The 17,632-nt window shown below is 34.8% G+C and overlaps 2 pseudogenes across 1 annotated transcript; both read left to right on the top strand.

Annotated features, from left to right (window-relative positions):
* Positions 1-4,576: 4,576 nt before the first annotated feature.
* LOC146926210 (dirigent protein 20 pseudogene) lies at positions 4,577-5,497 on the top strand (annotated as a pseudogene).
* A 9,005-nt stretch (positions 5,498-14,502) lies between these two features.
* Positions 14,503-16,301, top strand: LOC146926209 (dirigent protein 20 pseudogene; annotated as a pseudogene). The gene has a single exon (XR_015034046.1). The product of XR_015034046.1 is annotated as a dirigent protein 20 pseudogene (transcript).
* Positions 16,302-17,632: the final 1,331 nt, after the last annotated feature.

The raw sequence follows: 17,632 nt of genomic DNA, 5'->3' as shown, positions 1-17,632 counted from the left end.
TATGTAACTAGGGCATTTGAGAGTGACCCTAATTTTGTTTTTGTTTGCAAACGTGATATATTATGGGAGAATGGAATTACAAGGCCAGTCTCCCGAGATGCCACGTGGTTGAGAGATACTCTCTTCAACCTCGAGGAACTTGGTTCAGGACCCGGCACCAAGAGAATGGAATTACAAGTGCATTTGTTAGCCTTTCTAAATTAATACCGACCACATACGCATATCACGTTGGCCACGCCACAAAGACTTGGTGCTTTTTTCCATATTCGTGGCTCTATGGGAAAGAAAGAATATACAGTATGATGCATGTGAGTCAATGAAATGACGCAACCATGAGTCAACAACCACGCCACACCCCATAACCCATTCAACCAACCTATTCCTTCCTATGTAGGAGTATGTTTTTTCTCATTGTTATGGTTAAGAATTGTTATCCTTTAAAAAAAAAAAAATTAACCGATGTAATTATTATAAAAAGGAAAATGATAATTAGTGTCGCTAAAACATTACAGTACATAAGAAAATCAATATAGAAATATTATATCAGGTAATGTGTAAAAGTCGTATGTTTAACTTTTCAAAAGTCAAACATTTATTATTTTCAATGAAAAAATCTATTTTTAACATTGGTAACTAGTGTCTTAAGAGTACTGATGTTCTATTGCATTGTTATGATTAAGTAACTTATGTTCCATTGCTTAAAAAATAGAAAGAAGACGAAAATTATGCTCCAAACAACAATCCTTCAAAAAAAAAAAAAAGAGCCTATATCTATATATGTCTACGATATTTAATGATACATGGAGTTGGAGCTCTCAGAATGGAGTAAGACCAATGACATATGAAATCTTACATCTATATCTACAACTTTTATGAAACACCAATGTTTAATTCGGCTCACAAAAGGGTGAAAAATGTAATTTTGCGAGGTAGAGGTAAGCTGCGTGATGCGCATGATTGAGGACCTTGAATATGTCTGCCACTACCTTGTGCACGGTGCACATAGACCACTGCGCGATGCACACACCCATTTCCTAAAAAAGTGTAATTTTGGAGATCTATAAAAGGGGTACGACTAGAACCTAGTTAAGAGTCGACAAATACACATGAAAGGGCTAGAAATCCGTTTTCTGAGCGGTGAAGGCTAGGGAAATAACTTGGAAACTAGATTCGATCAACATCTTCATCATCTATTCATGTGCTGTTCCTTAATCTTGTTGTCACGTCTCTTCTGATTATGAGTACCTAGGTTTGTTTTAATAGGTCATATAGACGAACTTCTCCCTAGTATGTTAAGTTGCCTTTGAATACAATTGATCAACTTAGCTTTATTCGGTTAATATTTGTTGTTAATGCTTTTTATGTGTTTACGAATGTTCATAAGTTGATTTAGGTTTCGATGACTATTATGGGACTGATTTTAACTGTTCAATTTGTAATAGCTTTAAACATATTATATTATCGCTTTTGTGACAAAAAAACTAACGTGCATTCAAACCTTCAATGGTTACAGACTCATCTAAGACATTATGAGATTGTGACCAAAAAAGCTGATTAAGCACCAAGACATATTGGGCTTAGCTATGTTTTTTAGAACATCATGAAACTAAGTAAATCAATTATAGACTCTAGACCCAATTACCGAGTAGCAAAGAAGAAGGGATTCAAAAATGACATAATCACATTTCTTTTTGGATTTTGTCAAAACTTTATTTTATTGCATAAAAAACTTATGCTCTGTGCAACACCCCAATTTTAGATATCGTTAGTATAATTGATTTGTCGAATTGAAATTGAAGCAATACTTGTGGTGACGAACTTTTAAATTTTACTACTTGACGATAATTTAGTACAATTGTTAAACAAATGATCAACATTCGAGTTAACTAGTCAAACTGAGTTGTTCGTAAACTTGATTCAAGTAAAGTTCAAACTTAAAAAAATATTTAAAACAAACTCGATTCAAATTTCGAGCCGAAATAAGCCAAGCTCGAATATGCCCAACTCATTTTCTAACCCTAGTTGGAGCAAAAGAGTAAAAGACGAAAGTAATAAGGGCAGTATCAATTTTAATGCTTACCTCCTAACAACTAACATTGATTGTTTAAAAACAAAATTTATGTATTTTCCTCCATTCTAAAATGAGTGATTTAGTTGACTGTTTCATATATACAATGCACAATTTTGATTTTTAATACCTATAATCATCTATTTGCAAAAGTTATAAAAGTTGATATTTTAAAAATATTAATAAAAAAATATAATCAAAGTTGGTTACGAAAACAATACACACGGTTAAATTATTAACTTGTTCTTAGACAGAGTTACAATCCCAGCTATTAAAACAAACAAAGAGTACAGGAATTTAACTTCTGAAGGGCAAATCACTATTTGAGCAACTTTTTATTTTTTTTAACATTTTATCTTATAGAATTTACACTAATTTAAAAAGTTAACATAAAAAATGGAATGTAATTAAGATCAAAACTTTGATGTCCAAAAGTCTTTTCCCTTTTCAGATTTTGGTCCATGATCCTGTTCATTGTAAAACCTGAAATATTGTTGTGAATTTGCACTCAAAATCACACTCACACCAATAAATTTAAATTTGTAGAGCAATGGGAAAGTAGTAACCAATATCAAAGTAACTTTAAGCAACAACAACAATAACAAACATATAATCTAGAAATCAAGTGTAAAACACAAAATCATAAACAAAAGATCGACAAGAGAAACAAACAAACCAAGAAATATTTACCCAGTTTGATCCAACAATGACCTACTATGAAGGAGAGATTGATCTCTCCAATCAACTATTAACGAGTTCTTTATAAAGAGGTACAAAATTGTAACAAGAAGTTAGCTTCAACAAGTTCTCCAAGAACAAAACCTAATTTCTACCTTTTTCCCAATCTCTTCCCAAGAACCAATGACTCAATGATTTCACTCATCCTAGATGTTTGCAAATGTTTCCCAACCCAAAAGAACCCCTCGTCAAATACACCCAACCCTAAAATTACCTCCTTTGATTTCTAGAGTTTGTCTCTCTTGAAGCGCTACTCAAAACATGAAGAGGTAATACCATGCTAAAGATTGATCTAAAGGTTATGATTTAACTCTCTCTTCTCTCATAAATAAAAACTCTCTCACTTGATATGTCTTATATATATATATATATATATATATATATGAGTTTTGCTAGAAGACACATTTTATGAAAGTGTCTTTTAGCAAGTTATTTTATGAACATTTATTAAAAGACACCAACTAATTTTTATGAAGGTGTCTTTTAGCAAAGTTATAACTAAAAAGTGGAAATCACACATTAAGGTGTGAATTGCTAAAAAACACCTTCATGGGTGACTTCTAGTAAAACTCACTCTCTCTCTCTCTGTCTATATATATATATATATATATATATATATATATATATATATATATATATATATATATATATATATAGCAATTCACATGAATAAAAAACAAACGAACAATAAACATAGCATTCCTATTTTTGAATTAGATATATTTCAAAAAAAAGAATGAAATGTCTCTAAAAAAAAATAGGGAAAATTACACTAACCTCCCCTGAGGTTTTCTTAAACAACACATAGACCCCCTCTATTTTAATAAAAACACTCACCTCCCCTCTATGAACTAACTGTTAACACCGTTTAGACTTCAATTTTCCTAATTTCTTTATTAACAATTCTAATGTCCTTACACCATGGCACACCTCTGCTTTACTCTGATTATTGTGCTTAAATATTCACTTTACCTCAGTTCTCCGCTGACGCTCATCTTCTTCTTTTTCAACATTTTGATTTATGGAGTGAAGTGATGTTGCTGAACTTTTAAAATGCTGAGATTGTTATTCTGAGCGAGGATTATATAGTTTCATGGATTCTTTTTCATATATCTGATTTGTAAGGAATTGGTTACTGATAATTGGGGATAATGTAACGAGGTTGTGTCAATTTTTGTTTTTTTTTTATTTGCACCTATTGAACAATCTTGGTGCAGCAGAAATGAATTTTAAAAGATAAATAATGAATTTTGGGAATAATAAATTTTGGTGCAGCAGATAATGTAGCGGCAATTCCTTCATCCATAATAACATGTATATATACGCTATCCATTCACATTGATTTTGAAAGATAAATAATATTTCTCTGTATTATGATACTTGTAGCCTTTTCAAACATAAAATCCACAATCTAATTTTATGTAGGAAACAAATCCCTACTACAAATTGCAGTCTTGAACCTCAAGGGAGTTATTTATGCTTACCGTAGAAGAAGGAGCACTCCGACTTATTCAAACTTCCGTTAAGAAGAGACTAACAATGTTAACTTATAAGGGAGATGTGTGTCAATTATAGAAATAAGTAAGGGAGGTTAGTGTTAGTTTTTAAACTAGAGGGGGTCTATGTGTTATTTAAGCAAACCTCAGGGGAGGTTAATGTAATTTCCTAAAAAAATAGAATTAGAAAAGTACCTTGACCCTACATCCCACTCCTTTTTTCCTTTTTCGTTCACTTTCCTCTCTTTATATTTGTTCATCACCTTCATTTCACTTCACTTCATTAAGCCTCCATTATTATTCTTCCTCTCCTCCACTACTTTACTATCTCCAAAGTAGCATATCAACATTTTTACCACAATGTCTTCCAAACATTTCCTCACTTTGTTCTTCTTCCTTCTCATCTCTTGTAACACACTCACTTCTTCAACATCGGAAAAAGAAGATACTTTTGATTTTGTTCGTCCAATAGATCGCAAGTTGTTAGGCCTAAACAAGAAGGAAAAGCTAAGTCATTTCAAATTATATTGGCATGACATAGTTAGTGGAAAAAATCCAACTTCGGTTGCAGTTGTTCCACCATCATCAAAAGTAAACTCAACCACTTTTTTTGGTTTAGTCAGCATGATTGACAACCCTTTAACTTTAGGACCCGAATTGAGTTCTAAACTTGTTGGTAGAGCTCAAGGATTCTATGCATCTGCTTCACTGGAAGAAATAGGTTTTCTTATGACAATGAATTTTGCTTTCATTGAAGGAAAGTATAATGGGAGTACTATTACTATCTTGGGGAGGAATCATGCTCGTAATAAGGTTAGGGAGATGCCTGTTGTTGGTGGTAGTGGACTTTTCAGATTTGCTACAGGATATGCTCAAGCTAGTACTCATTGGATTGATGCCAAAGCTGGGGATGCTTGTGTTGAGTACAATGTTTATGTTTTTCACTATTGATTGTTAATTATTGTTGTTGTTTTCCATAAAAAAAAAAAAAAAAGGTTTGTTTTTCTTGAAGTTATGTTTATTTTACTAGTCACTAGTCAATCTAGTTTCGGGCCCCGCGTTGGGTTCGCTAGGTTGTGTCTAGGTGTGTATCTTTTTTTTTTTTGAAAGAACCTAGGTGTGTATCTATATGCTATGCATTGGGTTGTTAATTGGATTTTTGTCCAGTTGGTTTCTAATTTACCACTTTTGTTAATCATTGTTGCATTGTCGTTTATGGTTGACTTGTGGGTGGGATTTAGCCTGGGAAAGGCTACTTTTTTCCCACCATGGGAAAGTTGTTTTTAACCATTTGATTAAATGAAGAACACAATTTTATCATGCTCTTATAACACTGGATTTTTTCTCACTTTCTTCCCAAACCATTCTCTCTCCCACATGTCTCTTTTACCCACTATTTTCATCTTCCCCTTTCCAGTTCTTCGTGTTTTGTCTCTGCAATATTTCCATATCAATTATGATTTATGACAATAAAATTGTACAAATTACATTTATTAAATGATACAAAATAGTTTGCTTCTGTTATCCAATTTGTGCATTCCATCATACTAATTATCTTGCTGTCAAAATATAAATTGATTTTATCTTCAACTCTTGGTCTAAACATGTTAGCACTTAACACCCAAGTCATTAACAAGAGTTATGTAATGGCTTGCAAGAAACACAAAGGAAAGATAGTGTTTCAATTTTTGTAGGTTTTGTTTTGTCCCAAAACTAGAAAAAGGGTTTTCTTTTTTTCTTATTTGATGGATGTAGTAACTCTGTTGAAATCAAGATAAAAAATTAGATCTGAAAAGAGGTTGATATACATCTTGAGCCTTGCCATTATTAACAAGACAATCATTATTAATGAGGCGTTTGAAAATTGTTGGGTTGATAAAATGTGCAGAACTGAAACGTGGGAGAGAGAATGGTTGGGGAAGAAAGTGAGAAAAAAATCCAGTGTTATAAGAGCATGATAAGATTGTGTTCTTCATTTAATCAAATGGTTAAAAACAACTTTCCCATGGTGGGAAAAAAGTAGCCTTTCCCAAGCTAAATCCCACCTGAGTTGTGGTTGTTGGGTCAGGTTTTTTTTTTATGTCTCCCGTTATACTTTCTTTTTATCTATTATATTTCCTTTTGCTTAAAAACAAATAAAAAATTACTAGTCAATTATATGATGTACAAATGAGACAAACATCCATATATTACTTAGTTTCCACCATTTTGATTTGTAAATCTCAATATTAAATCAAATGAGATATAATATAATTAATTAATTCAATGGTAAAAAACATATTTATGATGGTGCAAGATGATTTTACTTTTGTTTGCAAACGCAGCATTATGGGAGATTGGAAGTACAAGTGCATTTGCTGGATTTGTTTTTAATACTCTTCATCCCAACAATAATTTACAAATGCCCGAAAAAAGAAGATAGAATTGCCCTAGTTTATCATATGCAATGGCCAACATGCACTATTCCTCCATTTTATATATATTTGTTGAATAATGATGTTCTCTTGCTTTGGCTTTTCCAGAGTGTCCAAAGTAATAGGATTGTGCTCATTTGTTGGTTTCTTAGGCGGCTTCGGCTCCTTAGACATGAGCTCATCGAAGGCGGCGTTTCTATCCAAAAACTCAAAAAGCCATTGCTCTGCCTCACCAATCTTCTGAGTCATCCACTCCTTAGGAGGAGGTGGACAATTTTCTTTCAACTTCACATGAAGAAAGTGGTCGGGAATCAAGCAAAGGCACATTATGTTGGAATATGGCTTAAGTGGCGGAGCACTCCAGATTGGAAAATATGTCTCACATGAACCACCCATTTTGGGCAAAGTCAATAGAACAACCGCTCTATTGTAGCAACTAGCAATAATGTGACCCATATCCGGAATGGTCAACCACTTATCTGGAGGCGCAATACCACTTTTACTTGTTGGAGGGTGTAAACCATCCAAGATAAGTTTGTAACGGCTCTCGGTATCATATATAGACAAGTAGTCACTCTTGTGAGTTTTCAACTCATTAATAAGTGCAGGACGAACCAAAACATGATCTTCCTCATTCAATCCCATGTGCCTAGCTACGACCCGGAAACCACAATTACCATCCCATCTAACATTCACAATGTCTTCAACGTAAGGTCTCATGAGATTTGGAATTTGTGACATGTATGGTATTTGCAAATAAGGTTGTTTTTTTGAAGTAGGAGTCGAAGTTTGTGAGCGGGAGCAAGTGCCAAGACGTGAACCTTTAGTCTTTTGAGACTTACTCTTGGCATGTGAGCATTGACTATTGGGCTTTTGAGCATCAATAGTCTCCCACCTAGGGGGGATTCGACCGGTGGACCTCGTTTTTGGTGTAGACTTCACCCTTTTAGGTGCCCCCTTGGTGGCCACTTTTCTCGGAGGTGGCTTCAACATTGTTTCCTCCGGAAATCCTAGTTCACGCAACTCGTATTTGATGAAGAGTTTCATCTTGTAAGGGGCCCTCTTGATACGTTCTTGAACGGCGTCCCATTCCTCCGTAACGGAAAAATTGGCATCAACTTCTTCTCCAATTACACTTAACCTTCACCAATGAGGGTGTATTTCATCCAAAAGAATAGGAAATTTTTCTTTCTCTTCTCGACAAGAATACAAGCACAAGGCAACCCGAACGTTGCCATTTGCACACAACCACAATCTTCTTTAGCAAAGCCGAATCTCCTAGAGCGTTCATATTCTTCACCGATGAAACCCAAAGCGGCCTTAGAGACATACCGCTCCAACTCGGAGAATAACTTTTTTTTTTTTTGTATTTGTGCACCATGACGGTTTTGCTCCTCCCAAAACTCCCATGTATCTCACCGAATTGGTTTTTCAACATTTTATCAATTTCATCCCAACATGATGCCAAATCTCTCACACTACTCCTCAAGTATCTTTTCAATTGTGCATGAGCTGATTCAACAATGTTGGTGGTCCTATACCCTAGATGCAAGTATGTATTCGTCCATGCCCTGACAAAATGCTTCTTAAGGGGCAAAACGGTTTCCTCAACATATTGAACAAACAATGGAAACGGTCCGCATACCTCATCTTTGAATGTCAACCATGCAATTGCAAATGAATCCTCTGTAGGAGAGTTAACCACATCTCTCCAAGCATTCACTATTTTCTTAACAAGCTCACATTGCTTGTCATCATCCGCTTCCTATGCTTCTTTGCCAACAACTTTTCCTTTTCCTTTCGAAGGCTTGACATTGACTTTACAATCCGTGATGCACCTAGATCTTACATTCTTCTCAATATGAAAATAGCAAAGTACATGGTCCGTTTTAGGGAGAACTTCGGCAACGGCTTTCATCAAAGTGGGGTCCCTATCGGTGACAATCACCTTAGGCATGTTGTGTTTTGAGGTCAAAAGACCAACCAACATCTCAAGTGTCCATATGAAGTTATTCTCTCTTTCAAAGGAAAGAAAGGCAAACACAACCGAATAGGTCAATTTGGTAGAGGTGACACCAACAATCTCAAATAATGGCATTCAGTATGTACTGGTTTTGTAGGTGGAGTCCATGACCAAAACGGTGGGAAAAGTGTTGAGCATATCAATTTAATCCGGATGAGCAAAGAATAAATCTTCAAGAGTGGTTTCCTCGCTATTTGCCCTTGTGAAATAGACATACTGATGCTTCTCCAACTTTGTAATCCAGTATTGCAACTCGGTCTTGTCCTTTGTTTGCCCCTTGCGCCATCTAGTTCGTGCATTATACACTTGCTTGATGAGTGTCACACTTTCTTTGTTTTTTTCCTTCAAATCCGTGAGAATATTCCCAGGCTTTGCCAAGCTCTTTGTCATGTCGATAACTCTTCGCTTCTCCTCCCCTTTTAGTCGACCCGCAAGAAGGTGGCCGGATAACTTTGGCGCCAAGTCATGGTTGTGAACTCCACAAAGCATTGCAATCCACCATTCTTGTGTTTTTTTTTTCAAAGAAGCATTTCAACCTAAACGGACAATTGCACTTCCTTGATCCCGTGCCTTCAAGCTTCGGTTTCTTCCTCGTCTTAGGTGGCTTGTATTCACCACTCCTCTCACACTGCATCGTCATGTATGGCGCTATTGTACTAAATTTATCTATAGAAATAGTAAATCCCGCCCTAGCAGCTTGTCGACGAACCCAACCAAGTAATTCTTCTCGATCTTTCCATCTCTCGTTTGTTGTAAAAAAATGACCCGGTGTTTACTTGAATAACACGAATACCGGTAGGTACCAGTTTTGCTTGATTGTGAACTATGTGAGCTTCAACTTGGAAAGGTATTTTCAATTTAAACTTCACATCATTGGTTGGTTTGCCTACGCCGGAAGCTTCACCGGAAGCTTTGTTTTTGCCCGGTTTCGGCTCAACGCCATCCTCCGCCACATTTTCAACCATGCCACTCAATGTCTACTCAATTAAAAAAACAAAGAAAAAATAAATAAATGACTTGTGCAGCAAGCAAAACAAGTAAAAAAAGAGGCGCAAAATTTCAAAATCTGGGCAACACAGTAGCGTGAGTTAACTCACGCTAGTGTTATCTTCCCGCGCAAGTTAACTTACGCAACACTTATAACTAGCGTGAGTTAACTCACACTCAACCCTATCACCTATTGGAAAAAAAATGACGTAAGTTGCAGAAAAACCAGGAAAAAAGGATGAGTTTTGACGGTACATTACCTGTTCTTTGATGCTTGTTGAGCGTAGAAACTTGTGTTCCTGACGATTTGCAATGATTTGGAATGAAGATTATGACCTAAAAATTCGTACTTTTTGGGTTTTTGGCGGTGGAGGGAAAGAAAAAATGGCACTTTGTGCTTCCCTGCTGGGTTTTGAACGAAAAATGATACTTAGCGTGAGTTAACTCACGCTACACAAGTTAAGTTGCGTAGGGGCAGTTTGGTCTTTTACTTTGGGAATGAGCGAAACGATTTGGGTAAAGAGCAGTCTCATAACCCTAATTGAAAATTATCATCTCTTAAATGGGAGTGTTTGTTGCCGCCACTGCTATTTTACTGCCTCTCTAGTCATCTTTTCTTCAACTCACCTTCTCTCTAGTTCTCCAACAAATCTAAGACACATGTTGAAAAACAAAGAACAGATCTAAACTTCTCTCATCATCTTCTTCAACTCTATGTAATTAAAATAACAAAGTGGTGTGTTTGAAAAAATGGGTCACCACTCAATTTTAGCTTTTGGGAAGAAATTTGATGCCTGAGAGATGACTGCCTTCATACATCCCTTCTATTTTTTTTTTTACTTTTAAATGCATTGCACCGGTCCGGTTCACTAAACTGGCGAGTCGCCAGTTTTTACCGGTTTTGTCCGAGCCACACCGGCTTTCATCGGTTCAAGTGTACAACCGATCCATTAAGTTGCTCAAACCGGACATACCACCGGTTCCCGGTCTGACCGGTCCGACCGGCTGGTCCGGTCCGGTTTTTAAAACTATGCTTTTTTCAATGCTATGCAACCATGAGCCAACAACCACGCCGCACGCCTATTCAACCATGGTACTATCGAACCAAATGATAAACTTTAAGATATAGGATATATCAAGGATTATTATACATGAATATAAGACAAGTAGACGATAAGATGTGTCGCTATACCTTTTTGTATAGCAAAATTAATCATCATAAACACAATATTCATGGACCTAGGAATCATGACATTGTTGTGCATGCCCCTTTGAACTCTATGTAGAAGGTCAACAACATCTGATGCTAGGAAGTCAAATGTGTCTAAAGCAAATAGTATTAAAGTATGTTGATTGTCAGAACACATTTTCTCATGTTTTATCACTTTACTCGACACAACTTTTAGGGTTGTCTCCTACCGTAAAAGCTCCGACCCCTAATCCAACGAGTGGTGAAACCCCAGTCAAGTCCACACATGCATGTTTCCTCCTTTCCATTCGTACACCGTATCATTTGCAGACCTAAGTATCGATCTTCTAGCGAGTGGTCATTCAAGAAGTTCATAGGGGCTTCCTTCGTCACTGATACTCCCACCCTCTTGAATATATTAAAAAAGACATCTCTAATAGAGTCATGTCTGCACTTAAAACCAGGAAGCTCCTTACAATGAACTGCATGCTCCCCAAAAGTATCTAGGCACGCCTTACGACAAACATGACACACTTCATCAATAGGAAATAGTCGAGTCATAATGTGATATCTTAGGATAGTATGGTACTTCACTAGTGACATATACTGACCTAACACATCAATCAGGATAGCTAGAAGAAAATTCTGAGCATGCGCTGCTAGCAAACACCCTAAAATTGCCTCATGTCTAGTGGTCATGTCAAATATAACTTTCATATCTTGAACACTTTTACTAAAAAGGGCACTCGTCAAAACATCTTGTGCTTTAGAAGGGATGATATCCTTGAAAGTAAAACTATTAATATCAAAATCTAGAATTTTACCACGAAGACCATATAAAGCATTATCAAAATCCGAGTTCATACCACTTAAGACTGTGCCCTGGAAGACACAAAAACGTATGAGGAAGCCTCTACTGCTGAGTACAAACCCAACCCCATAAGCCTAATAGGTAAAGAAACCAACCTCCATTGAAGGTCCCCAAAGAAAGGACCTCCACCAACCACAATGTCCTCAGCTGCTCCACACAACTCTTTATCAAACAACATAACCGCCTCCTCCAGGTGAATCGGTTGGCAAGTCCTTAGGTCAATGAAATGTTTTGCCATACCCATGCATGTTCGAAGTAGAAGAAGCTCACTCTGAGAATCTCGTAACTGTGGAAGAAGATGCATTAACTCAGTAGCCCTAAAAGCTCTATTCATGGCAAACCCCTCAATAAAACCTTTATCTCGGCTAACAGTCCATCCGATCAATTTCACCCCCAATGTCGACCTCCCAATATCGAAAGGAAGCAAACCTCCACAATGCTTATTACCATTATATGCAAGCTAAAAGATCTCAGTCTTACAAATATTCAATTCTGACCCAAAATCGCAAATGATGTCTAAAGCTTTAGCCACCTCCTCTAAATCTCCTACAAAAGTTCCATCGTCAAGATACCAAGCATGAAGAAGAAGCTTGCAATTATCTCAAATCTGATGAATACATTGTTTTGATTAAGAAAATTATACTCCAATAACAATACTCCAAAATACAAAAATATAATCTTCAATCTTATTTTTTTATTCCTCTAAATTAAATTAGCTGCAATTTTGGTTTCACATAAATATCTGATAAGTTTTTTTTTTTTTTTTGAAAATGGACAGTATTTTTTTAGTTTTGATATTGACAAGGGAATACAAGATTGACTTGGTTGCTGGAAGGAAAGAGTTAAAGATGAAAGTTATAAGGGTCGTCTCAACTTTAATTATCACCTCCCAACAAATACTGACAAATTAACATGTTAAATTGATTGTTTAAAAAAATATATTACTCCTCCGTGTTAAAATGACGATGTACAATTTTATACTAAAATATCTTTAATTATATATTAACAAAAAATTATAAAAAGTTGATATTTTAAAAATATTCATCGACACAAATTCAACAAACTTTTATATATTATCATTTGTTTTTATATATTAATAGAAAAATATAATGAAAATATACTATGTTAAGACCACACATAATGTTAAAATTATTAAGTACTATTATTATGAAAGTATAATGAAAGCATACTATTATAAGTACTATTATTAAAAAATTATTAAAAAGTGATGTGTCCATGTGAGACCCATTTAAAACCTCAAAATTGAGGGTCTCTATTGTGGATGTTCTAAGTCACATGTTTCGAGACTGAGTCACAATCTCAACCATGACGCTTCACCGCTCCCAAACCATACGACTGAGATGTGTTCAGGTTTGAAGAGGTTCCAAGGCTTAGATGGGGCATGTCCCACATACTTAGCTATTGTAATTTGTAATGAGAAGTGCTATATATCTAGAGAAATTTTGTCACGAAGTGCTCCCGAAAAAGTGTCTAGCCAATAAAAATTGCTAATGGCCACAAAAAACGGGGTTGCAGTTCTTATATTTTTTTGATGCAGTTATTAGTTAATCAATTATATAACATCAAAGGGGTAAAAACCTGCCAGCTCATTCAGGAAGCACTCACGAAATCACGTTTCGCTGTATCTAGCATTATGCATTTGTAATTCACATCTTGTTTCGTATTAATGAAACTATCTTTCACTTAAAAAATAATTCTCAACCATGAAAACGAATAGTTCAATGAATTTCTACTTGAACAACTTTTTTTTACAATAAAATAAGTTTCATTCATTCAAATGGTGAAATAGCAAAACTACAATCAAATGGACCATGAGTTGGGACATTTCCCATACATATTTTAAGACCATTACAAGTGATTAAGATAGCTAGATACATAAAACTACCAAAAGACACGAAGGCGTTAACAATCCAATATTCAAATCCTAATAACTAGACGAAAATGTACCACATATGATCAAAGATCAACAATAATTAAGTTGAGATCCACTTTTTTAAATTTATCCAACTTTAAAAAAAGAAGTTTGCAGATGCTCGCTCAAATTGACTATACGGGGTCTTTGATATGACCAATAATTTTACCACATTTTAACAAGACATTTGCGTGGTTAAAAGGATGTTGAAATTAATGAAAGTCGCCATAAGCCCTCTTGTTGAACTATAGTACATGTGCAACAGTTCGTTTTCAACTACTTCGTCAAACATATGGTATGCAAACATGGAGGAATTCTAATATGGTCGCAAGACCAAATAAATAGTGTTTTGTCACACTCACATAAAGAAGTATTTTTTAATAATAATGAAGAAATTGATAAAAAAAAAATGTTTGAGTATTTTGAAGATAATCTTTTTGTGTGTGTGTCCAAACACTATTGGTTTGATCTTGTGACCATAGAAGAATACCTCTGCAAACAGGTACCAAAACAAGCAATACAAAAAAACAAACAAAGAAGCGTAACAATAAAAGTAAGATGAACATCAAAATACAGAAATTATACCACATTGTATGTACTTTTTTTTTTTTTTAACATTTTATCTTCTACACACTAATTTAAAAAATTAACGTAAAAATAAAAATACACTTTATATATAATCCCATTTTTTCTTGTTAAAAAAAAAAAGAATGAAATAATTAGAAAAATACTTACCCTACATCCCACTCCATTTGTCCTTTTTCCTTCACTTTCCTCTTCTTATATTTTTGTTCCTCACTTTCTTTAACTTCACTTCATTAAGCTTCCATTATTATTCTCTTCTCTCCTCTCCTCCACTACTTTACTGTCTCCACAGTTAGCATCACAACAATCTCTTGCATCCACAACAATGCCTTCCAAACATTTCCTCATCACTTTGTTCTTCTTCCTCCTCATATCTTGCAAGACACTTTCTGCTTCAACTTCATCGGAAAAAGAAGACACTTATGATTTTGTTCGTCCAATAGACCGCAAGTTATTAGCCCTACACAAGAAGGAAAAACTAAGCCATTTCAGATTCTACTGGCACGACATACTAAGTGGAAATAACCCTACAACAATTACAATTGTTCAACCACCATTGAAACTACACTCAACCGGCCTTAATGCTTTTGGTTTAGTCCGCATGATGGACAGCCCTCTGACTTTAGGACCGCAATTGAGTTCCAAGCTTGTAGGAAAAGCTCAAGGTTTCTATGCATCTGCAACACAGGAAGAAATAGGTTTTCTTATGACAATGAATTTTGCTTTCATTGAAGGAAAGTATAATGGGAGTACTCTTACTATTGTAGGGAGGAATCCTGCCATTAACAAGGTTAGGGAGATGCCTGTTGTTGGTGGTAGTGGACTTTTCAGATTTGCTAGAGGATATGCTCAAGCTAGTACTCATTGGGTTGATCTCAAATCCGGGGATGCATGTGTTGAGTACAATCTTCATGTTTTTCACTATTGATTGTTAATTACTAGTGTAACTTCCCGTGCCAAGCACAGGATTCATTTTATTTAAAATAATTTAACAGGGTTTACACATAAATAGGTTTTTCATATATTATTTGATTTTTTAGTTTAATTTCATTCCAAAATTTTGATATTATGTGGTATTTTATCCTCATATTTAAAATTGAAACAATAAATCACTGTTTATTAGGACAAAAAAGTTAAATTTTAAAAAGATATAACTATTTTTGTGAGAGTCACCGCCTTCCTTCTCCTCCACCCTCCTTCTTTGCTCATCCTACCAAATCCAAACATTCCCTTCACAATGTAACCCCACGCATTAAGGAGGTGGTGGTGTGATTCTTTGACCACCTCCTAGAACCCCTTTTTTAGGATCGGTTCCATCAAACCAGTCAGCACCTGCCATGGATTGTTACTCTCAAATCTAGTTTCTAGATAGAGACAGTCTAGTGCGGTTGTCTCATGTTTTGCAGATCAGTTTTTTTTCTTGGTTTATTGAAATCGCTGTGAATCTCCTCTGTTTTGCAGTGGTTGGGTTAGCGACAATTGTGGTTGTGTTTCAACGGCGGTGGATGGGTTTTTCGCCGCCATTGTCATCGGGTTTTGTGTTATCCTACAAATCGTGGTTGAATTTTTCCTTCACGATCTGATTCTAATTATGAGCTCGACATTGCTTCGAAGTTGCGTTTTTTCATTTATGGTCTCACCGAAAATGGAGGCGCTGTCGTCGTTGTCAACAATGAACTGTATGGCTAGAAATGGCCTTTGAAGCTTGTTGTTGTCATGTTAGATGCAGTGGGTTGGTGGCGTGTGGATCTATTTTCGTGTTGGCGATCAGTTCCTTACCGCCTTCAAAATTGGGATTCGGGACTCGTCAGTTCACACATCACATTTCTTTTACAATTTGGTTTCGTGCCCGTACTGAGGGTTCGCTGGATTGTGCAACATGATGTGTGAGTCTAGTAATGAATTCCGATTTGTTTCTTTACCCATTGGATAGTCATGTATTGTATTATCATATTGCTGAGTAGTTTCTTGGTTTAACTGGGTTATGTTATGCACTATGTCCCTCGGTCTTTTTTTTTTTTTTTACAAACAAAAATATTTTAATATAATAAGGGTGCTGCAGATCTATCTGCATCCCATTTGATTAAAAGGAATATTTTTAAGAGAGTGGGCAAAAGTACAACTATACTTAAAATATAAAAACACTATAAATAATTAATATATTCTTAAAAATATATCTAATTAATAAGAGTTCGAATTAACTTTTGTTTCTCACTTAATCAATATATTAAACAGGTATGATTACCTCCGTTTTAATCTACCAGTATGAATAAAATTATTACTTTTTTTATTTAATCAAAATATTCTCGGATTTCAATTATAAAAAAATATCTAACTTCAAAATTTCTCTTATAACATTAAATAGAGTCAAAGTAAGTTATATTTGTTTTAATTTAAGATAAAAAAATATAATTATTTATTTTTTATAATTAAGATTGGAGAGATTATTTCTCTCGGAAGCAAATTATCTCCAGTGAGAAATAATTGAGAAAACAACTTTCTTTAATCTCCTCCCATCATTTTTTTTAGATCACGAGTCACAAATTAAAACACTCTAACCTAATTTTATTATACTTTAATGTGATTTTGATTTCGAATTCATTGCTTCCTCTTTTTCCAAACAAACACTTTCTAACTGAATCCTATAAACTAAAACCTCCACCAAATGTGGGTTAGAAAAAAGTAGGAGATCTATTCTAACCCACTCAATTACATGCAAGTTCTTCAACTCATTAATGGTGATCCTAAGAGTAAGGTTAAAAAAAACTCTTCTAGTATGCTAATGCGAGATAGATCAGGGAACTAAAAATAAAGGTAAAAAACAAAGGTCATAAATATTACCAATTATTAAAAACTGTATTTACTAACATGATTGTGAAAAAAAAATTCCTCCATCAAAATAAGCATACATTTTCTTTAGTTATTTTTGTCTCCATAATTTAATGATTGAATATAACATATAATTGAATCATTTTAAACAAAATATTTTATTAATTCAACCGTTAAGATAATTATATAACGTCTAAAAATAAACTGCAACATTGAAAAATAAAACTATCTTCGTTACAAAAAAAATTAAATTATTGTGTTATTTTTGTAAACAAACAATAATATTTCTTCTAATTTATAGGAAGAAAATTATAGTCACTTACAACCTAGTAGTTGTTGTCGTAAGATTCATTGAAAACATCAGGTGCAGGTGTAAAAGAGTACACGTTTGTTGGGACCAAAGCTGTTTTATATAGTTTGACTTTTGTGTTGATTGTGAAATTCAGTTTGTATTTGTTGCGTGGTGGTCGATACGAACCACTGTTGCAAGCAACATCAA

The sequence above is a fragment of the Medicago sativa genome, chromosome 4 (genome assembly GCF_051527215.1).
Source record: "Medicago sativa cultivar Bolivia chromosome 4, Bolivia_mono, whole genome shotgun sequence".
In the NCBI taxonomy this organism is placed as follows: domain Eukaryota; kingdom Viridiplantae; phylum Streptophyta; class Magnoliopsida; order Fabales; family Fabaceae; genus Medicago; species Medicago sativa.
The sequence above is the reverse complement of the archived record's forward strand: the minus strand, read 5'-3'. Positions and strand labels throughout refer to the sequence as shown.